General features: G+C 50.6%; 1 long non-coding RNA gene across 1 annotated transcript; it reads right to left on the reverse strand.

The window, feature by feature from the left end:
* Nucleotides 1–1927: 1927 nt before the first annotated feature.
* On the reverse strand, nucleotides 1928–7344 carry LOC121168808. Its single transcript, XR_005885756.1, has 4 exons — nucleotides 7305–7344; nucleotides 3813–3930; nucleotides 3183–3222; nucleotides 1928–2015 (listed from the first exon to the last, which is right to left on the reverse strand). It is a non-coding gene; the product is annotated as an uncharacterized LOC121168808 (long non-coding RNA).
* Between the last annotated feature and the right edge of the window lie 7524 nt (nucleotides 7345–14868).

Genomic DNA, 14868 nt, shown 5'->3' on the forward strand with positions numbered 1-14868 from the left:
TCTTCTTTCTCCTTGACATCCATGACCCCATTCCCTAAACTCCTTCATTCCCATTCCTCTCCATATTTACAGATTTTTTTGTTTTAGATATACAAAAACAAAACAGTTTCTGCCAGGATCTAAAAGTAGCCATCCCCTTACTTGGTCCATTTAACTTGCTGAAAAGTGCCTGTTCAAGTTTGGCGGTAAAGGAAGGCAGTAGGCAAATAGAGAGAACCCCTGGGTTTCCCAGGCTTGCTGACTTGCTAGTCTGTCCAAGGAGGTAGCTTGTTTTTCTTCCTCCGACTCTGGACCTTGTGAATTCGGGGTGCAGTTAACAGCACTCTCTTCCCTGGCCATCCAGCACAAGCTGGTGGAAGAAGGGCAGAAAAAGGGGGGGAGACACTGTGGACTTGGGTCTGCTACAGGAAGCAGAGGCCACCCAGCAAAGCCCAGCTCTGAGTGCACCCCCACTTTTCACTAGCTGTAGGCCAGCAAGGTTATCTGGTCTGCAGAATGGAGATGAAAAAGGCTTTATCTTTGCCAGGGTAGTTATAAGAATTGAATGAGGTGACCTCTGGCAAAAGGTTTGGGTCAGGCAACTAATCAAGGAGGAAGGAATAAGCCACTTCCTTCTCTCCCCTCTCCTCAGGCCCCACCCCTGAAAGCAACCTGCTTATGGCCCCATTGCTGCTCTGAGACCTGGGAACAAGAGGAGAGGAGACTACAGTGGGGAGGGGGGCACACTCTGTGGACAAGGAGGAAGCATAATGGCTTAGGAGATGCCAGGCAGTCAGAGGCACGCGTGCCCCGGCCAGGCCCTGACGTGCGCTCTGGCACCTCCGGCTCCCTGGCCCAGCTCCAGAGTGTCTGCCGCTTTCTCCTCTGCTGGGTGGTTGGTTGTTCTGCACTCTTTGCCAACCCTCCAGACTGCTCACTTGCCTACCCATTGGGATCTGGACTGCAATGGTGGATGGTCGCTGAGCAGCGCCTGCTTCCCCATCATATCTTTAGTTGACTAGCAGAGAATCAAGAAAACATGACCCCAGGCCATTCCCAGGGCCTTGGTCTTGGCAGATCTTGGCAGATCTCTGCTAACTCACTGGCTAGAAGACTTCTAGTCTCCCCTGAGGCTCACTGCCCCCACCTCACAGACTCAAGCCTCTAGTCCATCTGCCTTCTCCCTCAGTAAGGAAACCTGGCCTAGAGACTTCTTGAGGGGCTCTCAGGGTCCAGAAGACACAGCGAAGTAGGGGTTGGAGAGTTCACAGGGCTAGGGGCTGGGGTCTGGGAGAGGCCATCAGTGGAAACAGGGCTGGCTTCTCTACCAATAGCTGAAACAGATGCAAATGCCTTTTCCACTGCAGGCCTAGCCCCTGATTTTACCAGAGCCTTACCGGTGGGTCAGTAACAGGGAAGAGAAGTGCCTCCAGGGTCAGAACTGCCCACCACCCCCACGATGTGGGTCTGGGCTCCCCTAATCATACACTCTTCTGCTTTCCTCTCTGCCCACGGTCTAATTTCAACTCCTTCAGCTGCTGTTCCCACCCATCAAATTATGAGTGTAAGCGTGTTTTGCAAACCCTGTTGCTCTACCAAGAAGTCAAAGGATCGTTGGCATCATTATCATTATTATACCCGATGGCTAAGCTTTCCTCTGCCCACCTCTTGGCCCGGGAGGACTCCTGAGAGAGAGGATCAGGCGTGCTTCAGCTCCGGAGGCTCCCAGCTCTTTCCCTTTTCCAGCTGTCCACAGCTGGAGCTAAGCTGGAAGGGAGGCACGAGCAGCAGGAGAGGCGATTTGCGAGGACATGGGGAGATGAGGAGGGGGGCTCTCTCTATTGCCCTGAGGTTGTAATAGGGAGTGATGGAGAGGCACTAGGATCCCACCACCTGTTTGCACCACCTCCCCCACCCCCCCTTTGTGCAAGCTGACTCTTACCTTGGTCTTTCCGGTCATGGCCAAGAGGAAGCTGAAGGTCCGGCGCAGGGAGGAGCCTGCCCAGGTGCCCGAGCCCCCTTCCAGTTGACTACAGCTGCAGAGAAAAACAGCAAGAGGGGAGGAGATGGAGACGGAGCTGGAAAAGAAGATAACTCCCAGAGAGATGGGAGATGAAGCTACCCTTTTAGCAGAGAGTGCTATGAGGCAGAGAGGCCCTGAGAGAAAAAGGGAAGGACAAACTGGGAAAGACAGACAGCCCCGACCCCACACCTAACCTGACCTCCCAGCACTTCCTGGATGTGGATACTCGGGTTTCCCAGGCCCCCTTATTTATGAGGAAAACTCCAGGCTCCACCCCCTCCATGCAGACTCCCCCCTCCTCCTCTTCCTACTTAATCCAGGCTCCGGATGGGAGGGCCCCCTCTCCTCTCTCTTGCTGTTCCCCACCGGAAGTGGGGTGGGGTGGGGGCTCTCCAAAGGGGCAAGCTCCCCTCTCAGAACAAGAGCCTTGTGTACACTGCCGCCGACCATCTCTGCTCTTTGGAAAGGGCCTCTGGGCCTCAGGCCAATAAGGACTGAATTTCCTGGGATTTCATCAGCCCCATCCCATGAGCTAATCCCAAACCCAGAGCCAGGAGGATGTGTCAGCTGGAGAATTTCAGGACCACAAATCCGAGCCCAATATCTTAAAGGGACCACGACTGGCTCCCACTGCCATGGTCTCAGGCAGCTGACCCGGGCTAATGGGGCTTTGGCCATGGCGGCCAAATAAACAGGTGCTGATTTTGCATGCTTCTGCATACAATTGCTGATCGGCCTCCACCAGTAGCCCAGACTCCACAGCCTTTGCACGGCTCTCCTCAGGGCCACACCCCATCTGAGCCACCCAAGGCTGGTTTAGTCTGTGGTCCTGCCGCTCCCAACTGTCCCACAGCCTATCTGCCTGCCCACCTTTGTGTCACTGACAACAACCAGCGACTCCCACTCTGACACTGCGATGACTGGCTTGCTCCTTTTCTCTAATTTCCTCTTCATCATGGCCTTGAGGCTCTCTGGAACCTGGCAAGCCCTCCCTTACAAAAGAGAAAAGCGGACATCCTAGGTCGTTCAGAGCCATGGGCTTTTAGAGATCACAAACGTGGAAGGGGAGTGGGGAGGGCAGTGTTTCAGGAAGGGGACAGACTCTTGGAGCCACACCTTTCAAGCACCCAGACTTCCTCGCTCCTCCCCCTGCAGGCTTTGGAAGAATCCCCAAACTCACCGCTGGCTCAGGTCAGTGGCAGAGAACCGCGAGAAATTCCCTGCCAACACAAAAGGAGATGTGAAGTGCCTAGCCAAAGCCAGACAAAGGCTCCTCCAGGGCTACCCCCACCCCCTCCACCTGGATCAGGTTCCCAAGCTGCAGGTGCATGTGACGCCATGGCAGAGGGCGGGCACCAGGGAGCCTGGAGGGCAGGCGGGTTCAGGGCGGGGTCTGAGCAGAGCAGAACCGAATAGCTTAGGAATCCTGGGGAGCATGGCTCTATGGCTGCCTAGGCACAGGGTGTGGGGAGGGGGAGAGGGCTGAGGAGGTGGGTGTGGGGGAGTGGCTGCAGGACCCACGTGTCAGCTCTGTGGACAGGAAGGATACCCTTTCCCTGTTGAGACTGCGTTCCCAGGGGCACGCCATCTTCCGTTAACCATGGGGAAGGTTGTGGAGCCTCTCTGTGTCCCCAGACCCCCTCCTACTGGCCCTGAATTAGATCCCCTCATTTCAATAAAGTCATTGTGGGGGATCCAAGGGGTAGGTGCTTAGATACAAGGAAGGACAGCTAAAGCTCCAGGTAGCCAGCTGTTGGGAATGGGGAGCAGACAAGGGCAAGGCACCTCTTGGCTCCCCAGTTGTACTCACTGGCTGGGTTAGAGCAGTCTAGGAGGCCATTGATGCCACTCATGGATACAGATTTGGAAAGCATGCCAGGGGCGGGATGGTCCAGAGAACCCGCAGCCGAGTGACAGGATTCCTGGTCCTGGAATCACGCCAAGAATCCTCACCCAAAGCCCAGCCTTCGCCCACTTCCTCCCAGGCTCAGCCCTGGTCCACAGCATAGGCCTTCATCACCACTCCCAGCTGTCCTCTCCTCCCCTCCTCCCCCAAACCGAGTCTTTTTTTTTTTTTCCAAACCAAGTCTTGCATATGCCACTTGAGATAGCTGAAAAGTTATTTCTGGTCTTTAGCATTCATTACTGTGCTGTAGTTCAGGCCTCTCATAATATATAAGCTAAATTAACTGCAAGCGAAGATTTACACTGAATGGCTTATGGGGTTAACAAACACCGCCACAGAGGTCAGGCAGGTGATTTTAAAAACAAAAACAAAACAAACAAAAAAACGATTAGCAGTCTGTGTTTAAAGTAACAGTGTAGGATTCAACCAGCCCTGTAGCCTAGTGGCTAAAGTCCTCACCTTGCAAGTGCCAGCATCACATATGGGCGCCAGCTATAATCCTGGCACCCCCAATTCCCGTCCAACTCTCTGCCTGTGGCCTGAGGGGGAGGGCAGTCGAGGACAGCCCAAAGTTTTGGGACGCCTCACCTATGTGGGAGACTCTTGCCTCCTGGCTCCTGATCAGCTCAACTCCGGCCATTGTGGCCAGTTGGGGAAGTAAATCAGTGGACAGAAGACCTTTCTCTCTGTCTCTCTTCCTCTGTGTATATAACTTTCCAATAAAAATAAATCTTCTTTAAAAAGATAGTAAAAATATTCATAGACTGTGCTCAACCTTCACAGAACTAGTTTTTTTCTCATGCCCACATAGAGCTTTAGGAAAACAGGCCAAAAGCCAGTAGTATGGCAGAGGAAGTTAAGCTGCTAGCAGCAACGCTGCATCTCATAAGGGTACCAGTTCAAGTCCCAGCTACTCCACTTCCAATCCAGTTCCCTGCTAATATACCTAGGAAAGCAGCAGGAGATGGTCCAAGTATTTAGGCCCCTTTACCCATGTGGGAGACCCAGCTGCAATTCCAGGCTTCTGGCTTCAGCCTGACTCAACCGCAGCCACAGCCACAACCTTTAGAGCCTTCTGGGAAGTGAACCAGCAGATGGAATCTCCCTCTGTCTCTGTAACTGCATTTCAAATAAACAAATCTTTGAAAAAGACGGTCATATACAACAGATTTAGTCACCATTTGGGACACCCCCTTCACATATCAGAATGTCAGTTTGAGTCAAAGCTGTTCTACTTCAAATTCAACTTCTGATTAATGTGTCTAGGAAGTCACCAGAAGGTGGTCCAAGCACTTGGGTCCCTGCCACCCAGGGAGGAGACCAGGATAGAGTTCCTGGTTTCTGCTTTTGTAACAGTCCTGTCTGTTACAGCCATCTGGGGAGTAAATCAGTCAATGGAAGATCACTCCTATCTCTTCCTCTGTCACTCTGACTTTCAAATAAATACAGAGAGAGGGGAAGAGAGGAGAAGGGAAGGGGAGGAGGTACCTGCAGTGGAAAGAAGGTTATGAATAGGGGAAGACAAAGGAATCCTCTAGGTTTTGACAGTCTCTCTCTCTACACACACATACACCGGTTATATATATGTATATATACATATGTACATATACATATACACACAACATAGTTATGGGTGTATTTGCTTCCTAATTATTCATTATACTGGAAAAGTAAGATTTTTGCTTTTCTTTTACTTTTTTTTTTAAAGATTTATTTTTATTATTTTTCATTGGAAAGGTGGATATACAGAGAGGAGAGACAGAGAGGAAGATCTTCCATCTGATGATTCACTCCCCAAGTGAGCTCAACGGCCGATGCTATGCCATTCCGAAGCCAGGAGCCTCTTCCGGGTCTCCCACATGGGTGCAGGGTTCCAAAGCTTTGGGCCGTCCTCGACTGCTTTCCCGGGCCACAGGCAGGGAGCTGGAAGGGAAGCGGGGCTGCCAGGGATAGAACCGGTGCCCATATGGGAGGACCTTAACTACTGCGCCACCATGCCAGGCCCCTTTTCAAAGGCAAAGAGACAGATTTCCTTCATCTGCTGGTTCACTCTCCAAATGGCTACAACCACCAAGTCACAGCCAGGTCAAAGCCAGGACCCAGGAACTTCCTCCAGGTCTCCCACATGGGTGCAGGCTCCCAATGCTTTGGGCCGTCCTCAACTGCTTTCCCAGGCCACAAGCAGGGAGCTGGATGGGAAGTGGAGCTGCTGCAATTAGAACTGGTGCACATATGGGATCCCAGCGCATTCAAGGTGAGATCTTTAGCCGCTAGGCCATCGCGCCGGGCCCACACACTGATTTTTCACAGGTTGGTTCACTTCCCAAAAGCCTGTAACAGCAGTGGGTGATCAAACAGAAGTCAGGGACCAGGAACTCTAGCCAATCGCCCACATTTGTGGCAGAGACCCAGGTATTTGAGCTGTACATGCTGTTTCCTGCAACAGGCATTAGCAGAAAACTGGAATTACAAAACCAGGACCTGAACCAAGGTACTTTGATACAGGATGTAGGCATGGCAACCAGTGGTTTATCAGTTGTACCAAATGCCTACTTTCAAACAATTTTTGGGGGCCTGGCATAGTAGCCTAGCAATTAAAGTCGTCACCTTGGACATGCCAGGATCCCATATGGGTAGCAGTTCTAATCCCGGCAGCCCCGCTTTCCTTCTAGCTCCCTGCTTGTGGCCTGGGAAAGCAGTCAAGGACAGCCCAAAGCCTTGGGGCCCTGCAGCCATGTGGGAGACCTGGAAGAAGCTCCTGGCTCCTGGTTTTGGACTGCCTCAGCTCTGGCCATTGTGGCCACTTGGGGAGTGAACCAGTAAATGGAATATCTTTCTATCTCTTCTTGTCTCTGTAAATCTGACTTTCTAATTAAAAAAAAAAATCTTAAAAAAAAGTGTAAAAGATTGTAAAACTTAAAAAAAAATCCTAATTTTAAAAAGTAAGAAGCAAGAAAAAAACAGAGCAACAGTACATCACAATTAAAGGGAAAAGAAAAAAAAAACCGCTTTTGAAGCTGGAAATTATTGCGCTATACCAACCATAAAAGTTAGAGAAGAATGGAACAAACCCAAGGGAAACAGAAGTAAGCCTCCCATAAAGATAAAAGCAGGAATCAGTGAAATCATGAAGATAAAACAGAGGTCCTAGAACATGCAGTTTGTTTTTTAAGAACAGGCAAATAAAATATTCTGATAAGAGCAATAAAGAGAAGAAAGTCACAAATAAAGTGAGAATGAAAAAAACCAGACTACAGAAAGAGCAGTGATTGAAAAGATAATGCTGCTTTCAACTTCTTGCCAAGTATTTTGAAAGCTCAAACAAAATAAGCAAATCTTTATCCTCCTCCCAAGAATGTATATATAAATTTGTGTATGTATACATACATGACTTACCAAAACTGAATCAAGAAGAAATTGAAAGTCTGAAAGGTCCTATTAAAGAAATGGAAGCGGTAGTTAATCTTCCTATAAACAACACAAAATGAAAACACCAAGTTCAATAGCTTTTACAGGCAAGGGACAGATCTTTCCAGAACAGGTCACTGAAGTCTCACATGAATTCTTCTAAAGAACAGAAAACCCCAAATTTCCAACTCTTTTCCATAAGACAAATGAGATCTTGATTCTAAAACCCCACACGGAGAGTATGACAAAGGAAAATTATGGGCCGACTTCTTGTGAACCTAAGCATAGAAAACTCCCAGACAAAACGCCAGCTAACTGGAGTAGATTCTTAATGGCTGCGGGTTATTTGCCATTCCTCTCATTAGGGAGTCTGTGTCCTCACTTCTGAAATAGGGTTGGCTTGTGACTTAACTATGATGAATCAAATGGAACAGAAGGACATTAGATGATGTTTGGGGGCCTCATCTTCCACTGGCTCATCTGGAATGTTCTTTCCATCTCAGCAAGCCTAAGCCAGCATTGCAGAGAGGCCATGTGGATGTGAACCAAGGAAATCACCGCTGGCAGCCTGCCAATGACAGGTGCATGGACTGTCCTTGGCCTTGTCCAAGCGCCACCCCCCATCCCCCCCCGCCCGCCCCAGACAGCTGCAATCTCACAAAGGCGTTCAGGCAAAAATGTGGAGCACAGTCCTTCCCAACCCGCCCACCCAATGAATTGTAAGAAGGAAAAAAATGTTTTATGTGAAGCCATTAAACTGAGGTTGATATATTATCTAGTCATAGATGGTTGACATCACAAATACAGCCTCTGAATGTATAAAAAAGATGATTCCATAGGATAGGGCTATGTTTATACAAGGAACATGAGAGTGGTTTACCACAAGAAAGATCTTTACTCATAGCTGACCTCATTAACATAGGAGAAAAAACAGAATCATCAGGGACAGTGTGGTGGCATACAGTGCTGGCATCCTATGTGGGCACCTGTTCACGTCCCAGCTGCTCTACTTCCATCCAGCTCCCTGTTTGGGGCCTGGGAAAGCAGTAAAGAATGACCCAAAGCCTTGAGACTCTGCACCCATGTGGGAGACCCAGAAGAAGCTGCTGGCTCCTGGTTTCATATCAGTTCAGCTCCAGCCATTATAGCCACTTGGGGAATAAACCAGCAGATGAAAGATCTTTCTCTAAATCTACCTTCCAAATAAAAATAAATCTTTTCTTTAAAATAATGGAAGTAAAAGTCACGCAGAATAAAAAAATCACACAGAGGGCCTGGTGGTGGGGCTTAGCAGCTAAAGTCCTCGCTCTGAACAAGGCGGGATCTCATATGGACGCTGGTTCTAATCCCAGCAGCTCATAACTCTGACTTGCAAAGCCAATCAAGATTTATATGTCTTGCAAGTTAGAGTTACAGACGGAGAGGGAGACAGACAGAGAAACAGAGAGAGCACTCCCTCCCCTCTGCTGTCCACTCCCCAGATGGCCACAATGGCCAGCACTGAGCAAGGCCGAAGCCAGGAACCAACAGCTCCATCTGGGGTTTCCCAACTGGGTGGCAGGGGCCAAACACTCAGGTCATCTTTCATGGCTTTTCCCAGGCCATGAGCAGGCAGCTGGATCGGAAGTAGAACAGTTGGAACTTGAACCAGCCATCACACGAGATGCCAGCTTTGCATGAAGTGGCTTTATCTGTTACACCACAATGCCAGCTCCAATGTAAATAAATAGATAAGTAAGAGTCACTTCAGGGCCAGCAGAGTGGCAGACAAGCTAAGCTATAGCTTGCAAACCTGCTTACCTATATTGGAGGGCCAGTTTGACTCCTGGCACCTCTGCTTCTGATCACTTCTCTACTAATGTGCCTGACATGGAAGGATAGCTTAAGACCTTGAGCTCCTGTCATCACGTGGGAGATCAGGCTGGCGTTCCTGGCTCCTGGCTTCTGCCCGGCCCAGAGCTGGCTGGGGCAGCATTTCTGACAGATAACCAACTAAGAACAAAGTGCTTCTCTCTCTTCCTTTCTCTCTGTCGCTTTGCCTTTCAAATAAGTAAATAAGTCCAATTAATAGCTCAGTCTTCCTTTAATTAAACCAAAAAGTTACATAGTAAGTTTTGAAATAAAAGCACATACTCAAAGCCATGAATCTGAAAACCTGATAGAAAAGTGGGCAAAAAGACAGGAATCGAATTTTCACAGAACAGCAAGCACGATCGGCCAACGAACGTATGAAAAGATGCTTGGCTGTGCTTGCAATACGGATGATTTGAATTAAAACTACAACACACTTTGTAACCACTCCACCAGCAGTCTGATGATATTAAGGGTTAGTTAAGGGTTAAGTGGTGGCAGATCCACAGTGGGGACCCCTGGATCCAACTGAGAAACAATGTCACTTTGTCAGAAGGCACCTGTACACAGGGCAACAATTCCCCTCCCAGGTCCCCACCCCCGGGGCCTGAGAGATAGACAGAAAGCTGTTCTCAGGAGCGCCCTTGAGAATGATAAAGTAGAAACCTCCCAAGGTCTCTCCATCAGCAGGAAAATGGAATCTAAAAAATCGAGACAGAGCCATTCATATAACACACGGACGCAAAGGAAAAATCATGTTGTCAGAGAACACAAGTCACAGAAAATTCTGGAGCATATGACATCATTGTTTCAAAATTCACACACACACACAAAAACAAAGATTATTAGGTAAGATCTATTTGTGTTAAACTCATGGGCTAAAATTCAAGTTAATTCGGTGGGGAAGCCAGAGAGAGCAAGCAGGGAAGAAGGCAGGAATAACCACCTCAGAGAGGTGTGAATGCTCTCCCTCCACTGACCAGGGCTTGTCTAGTCAACCCCAGGGGGTTTCTTTGCTTCTTCTTTTTAAAAATATTTATTTTTATTGGAAAGTCACATTTACAAAGAGAGAGAGAGACATAGGGAAAGATCCTCCATCTGCTAATTCACTCCCCAAGTGGCTGCAATGGCCAGAGCTGAGCTGATCTGAAGCCAGGAGCCAGGAGCTTCTTTCAGGTTTCCCATATATGTGCAGAGTCCCAAGACTTTGGGCCGTCCTCAACTGCTTTCCCAGGCCACAAACAGGGAGCTGGATGGGAGTGGAGCAGCTGAGATATAAACCGGCATCCATATGGGATCCCAGTGCATGTGAAGCAAGGACTTTAGTCACTAGGCCACCACACTGGGCCCCCAAAGGGGGCTTCTAAAGTCCTCCTAGGTCCTCTATGGGTCGTAGGATTCCAGTTTGAGATTCCTACTCCCTGCCCTCGCCCAGTTATTTCTTGAGCATGCCTTCTAACACATGATATGAATCAGACAAGGGGAAAACATAACATGATGGAGAATACAGGTCCCATGCCAGAACAACGGAAAACAAACACACACAACAAAGCATCCAATTTGGCCGAACAAAAAGTCAGTGGTAGAGCTACACTTGGCTTGTGGATAGGTGGTCAGTCTGCAAGTCCTGTTGTAGCATAAGGCGGGGGCTCAGGGTTCTTGCCCACGGACCCTGGGGGAGTGCAGGGAACTCAGGGTTCGTGCCCACGGACCCTGGGGGAGTGCCTATGCTTCTTATGACAGCAAGAGGGAGAAAACAAAATGTCCCACAGGCCAGGAGAACACTGAGTGCAGGTTTTAAAGATGAGGCAATGGGGCGAATATCACTGTGGTTGAAATACGCATCTCTTGTGAAGTGTCTGGGTTTGAATCTCAGCTCTGCTTCTAATTCCAGCTTCCTACCAATGTGCCCCTTGCAAGGTACCTGGAGATGGTTCAAGGACTTGACTTCCTAGGACACCCAGATTCAGTTTTGGGCTGCTGGCTTCAGCCTGGTCCAGTTTCTGTTGATGTGGTCCCAGCTGCTCCGTTTCCCATCCAGTTCCCTGCTTGTAGCCTGGGAAAGCAGTGGAGAATGGCCCAAGCTGCACCCGCATGGAAGATACAGAAGACGCTCCTGGCTCCTGGCTCTAGATCAGATCAGCTCTGGCTGTTGTGCCATTTGGGGAGTGAACCAGTGAATGGAAACCCTGCCTGTCTGTCCCTCTCTTTCTGTAAATCTGCCTCTCCAATAAAAATAAATACATCGGGCCCGGCAGTGTGGCCTAATGGCTAAAGTCCTTGCCTTGAACGCACCGGGATCCCATATGGGTGCCAGTTCTAATCCTGGGCTCCACTTCCCATCCTGTTCCCTGCTTGTGGCCTGGGAAAGCAGTGGAGGACAGCCCAAAGCCTTGGGACGCTGCACCCGTGTGGGAGACCTGGAGGAAGTTCCTGGCTGCTGGCTCTGGATCGGCACAGCACCAACTGTTGTGCTCACTTGGGGAGTGAATCATCGACGGAAGATCTTCCTCTCTGTCTCTCCTCTCTGTATATCTGACTTTGTAATCTTTAAAAAAATAACAAATACATCCTTAAATTAAAAAAGAAAAAGAAAGGCAAAAAAGGAGACATGTTATCACCACAGGGGAAGTTGTACAGGAGAGGATAGAATGCCAGATAGGGAAAAGCCACAAAAGCATGCAGGGGAGAAGGCGGGTGTGGTGGCACCCTGATCCATCACCTCCAGCTTGTTCTGCCAGCCTCCAGGCTAGGCACTTTAGGTGTTTTTTCCCACCTCACAATTGCAGCTCTACAAGATAAACTTTATTGGTGCAATTTTCAGAATGACAAAAAAAAAAAATCACTTAGCTGGCATAGGAAGTGTCTGGGAAGTACTCAACGCTAAAAGTCTGTTCTTTCTACCGCACCACTCTGGAATGAGGTGGGGGAGACGGTAGGCATGCAGGGGCAGATGGGCAGGGGTGGGGGTAAGATGGCGTCCTGCCACTTCCCTCTCAGGCTATATGGCTCCCCTCTCCCTCCTTCAGTCTCTCTCCCAAGCCAGAACCACCCCAACAGAAAGGCTGGGGTTGGACACCCTGGTTTGCTAGAGGATGAGGCAGGGCAGCGGGGAGGAGGGGCAGCCTGGACCAGTTGACGCACTGGGGCATCTTGAACTGCTGCCTGCCGTGATGGTGGTGGTAGTGGGCCTTCCTTCCTGGTTGGAGAGCCTTGCCCTGCCCGTTTTTGTTCCCATAAGCTTGAGGTTGGCAATCCTTTCTCATGCAGCATGAGTAGTGTGTTAAAGGATTGTTGTCTCTTGGGGGGTACCAGATGCCCAGTTGCATCCTGCGAAGAGCAGGCTCAGCTGGGAAGCATGGGTCCCGCAGAAAGAAGTGGTTCTGACAGCCAAGGGTGGGAGGGAACAGGGGCCTTTTTAAAAAAAATGAGACAGGAACACAGATAGCCACAGCCACACAGCAGCCCAGACACAGAAAGGAAGAAACAGAGAGCCATAGAGAGACAGCCCGAGGCAGGACATGGCGAGCCAGAGAGGGAGCGCACAGAGCGGCACACACGGCTGATTCAGAGGCGGACAGATTGCAGTCACAGTAATGCAGTGACTTGGACAGAGAAGAGGCACTGAGGGGAAGCAAGGAGGCCACCCCCGCCCCTGTGGGGATCCGTCCATCCATACCGGGCTGGAGGGCTGGCTCCCCGGGAATTGCAGGCCGTCAAAGACGTCCAGGTCCTCTTGGCTTTGCAGTAAGGGATTTTCCTGGGGGCCTGGGCATGCTCTTGCCTGCAGTCTCCTCCTGAAACACACATTGCCGCCACTGCCCTCCGTGTCCCGCGGCTAGTGACGGGCACCAGGGAGGAACACAGCCTTGGCCCGGTCCTAGGGTTTGCCCCCAGCCCGGCCCTTCCTGTTGCCATAGGCGTAGCCTATGACCCGAACTGGTGTCCCTCACCCGCCTGGCCTTGGCAAAGCTGCAGAGTAGGTTGTGGACAAGGGGCGTCCCCTGCTGGTCAAGGAACAGCATGGCGCTCAATAAGAAAGCCAGCGTTCCTTCCCTCCTTGTCTGGCTGTCTCTGCAGCCCTCTGCCGCCACCCACCAGAACAATGCATTCAGGGTCTGCCAGTCTCCTTGTCCCAAAGGTGCAGGACCATGCCTGGCCATGAAATGGACAGTGCCTTACACTGTCGGTGTCACTTAAGGATTACCCAGGGCATCTCTGTAGGCTTGGAACAACACTCCCATCCCAAGCCCAGGGGTCTTACCCTTCATTCCGCCACCAGTCCTGCCCAGGCTTGAGCTTGGGCAGCCTTGGCTGCTCACCAGAACTAAAGGACTCGTCCCAGCCCCAAGGATGCGGGGTGGGGGTGGGGGGGAGGGAGTCTGGAGTGGGAATTCTCTTTCTGACTTCCTCTGCCTTTGTGGAAGTAGTGGTCAGGGATTTTCTAGGGCCACAGGCAGGGGCGGGGACGGGGATGAGGAGAGGAGAGCTTGGTCCCTCTTCCTGTGTGTACCCAGCCTGCGCAGAGCCCCATGCCTGGAGAACTGCTCCCTTCCATCCCCATGCCCACAACACTGAGCTATAAAGCGGCCCCCCATGACACCTGCGGTCTGTCTCCACCTGGACCCAGCACAGGTTGCCAGGAACCTGAGAGCAGCAGACCTGTGGTCCCCCCCGGGATCCAGACAGGCAGGGCTCAGCCTCCCTAGGGGCTTCCAAGAGGCCTAGGTGCTGCTGCTTCAGGGAAATAAGGTGGAATTGGGGTCTTCTCAGCTATGGTGTCCCCCAGGGACCAGCACGGTGGCTCAGCAGGTTCCCATCTGTTCAAGTGCCTGAGAGGCCAATGGGGGATGGCCCGGCTGCTAAGGCTCTTGCATTCACACAGGAGTCCCATGTGGAAATCTAGGCTCTTGGCTATACCTTGAACCATTTCCAGCCACTGAACCATTTGGGTAGTGAACCAGCAAATGAAAGATAAATAATTTTTATAAAGATAAAATAACATTAAATAATTTTTATTATAAGATTTAACTTATTTTATTGAAAAGGCAGCTTCATAGAGAGAAGGGGAGATAAAGATTTTTTATCTGCTGTTCCACTCTCCAAATGGCTGCAATAGCCAGAGCTGCGCTGATTTGAAGTCAGGAGCCAGGGTCTCCCACGTGGGTGCAGGGTCCCTCTAGGGTCCCTTTATGCCATCCTCGGCTACCTTCCCAGGTCAAAAGCAGGGGACAGGATAGGAAATGGAGCAGTCAGGATATGAACTGGTGTCCATATGGAATGCCAGTTCTGCAGCCAGAGGATTCGCTTGCTCAGCCACTGTACTGGCCCCAATAAAACAAATATTTTTTTTTAAGGTGCCAAGGACACCAGCATATTTTTTCCTAGCAACTGTCCCCAAGACCTAGGCCTTGAAATTAGGAGGGGGGGATGGATCCTGGGGCTTACCTGCTCAGTGGGTCCTGGCCAGGCCCCCAGCTGTGTCTTTTAAATGGGTCATAGCCGCGGCTATCGGCACGGAAAGCCCCGCACCTTCGGAGGGGCACTTCGTGAAAGCCACTCCTTGCCCCCTTGGCTCCCTCGCCCTCCACCTCCTGCTCCCTGGATTCCTCGGCGGACAGACAGCGGCGGGTGTGGCCTTGAGGCGCAGCATCTCCATCCGCGACCAGCACCTCTGGGACGGCTGTGTTCATGGGCGGCA

Source organism: Ochotona curzoniae, unplaced genomic scaffold, assembly GCF_017591425.1.
Source record: "Ochotona curzoniae isolate NIBS_2020 unplaced genomic scaffold, NIBS_Ocur_1.0 scaffold_1037, whole genome shotgun sequence".
NCBI lineage: Eukaryota > Metazoa > Chordata > Mammalia > Lagomorpha > Ochotonidae > Ochotona > Ochotona curzoniae.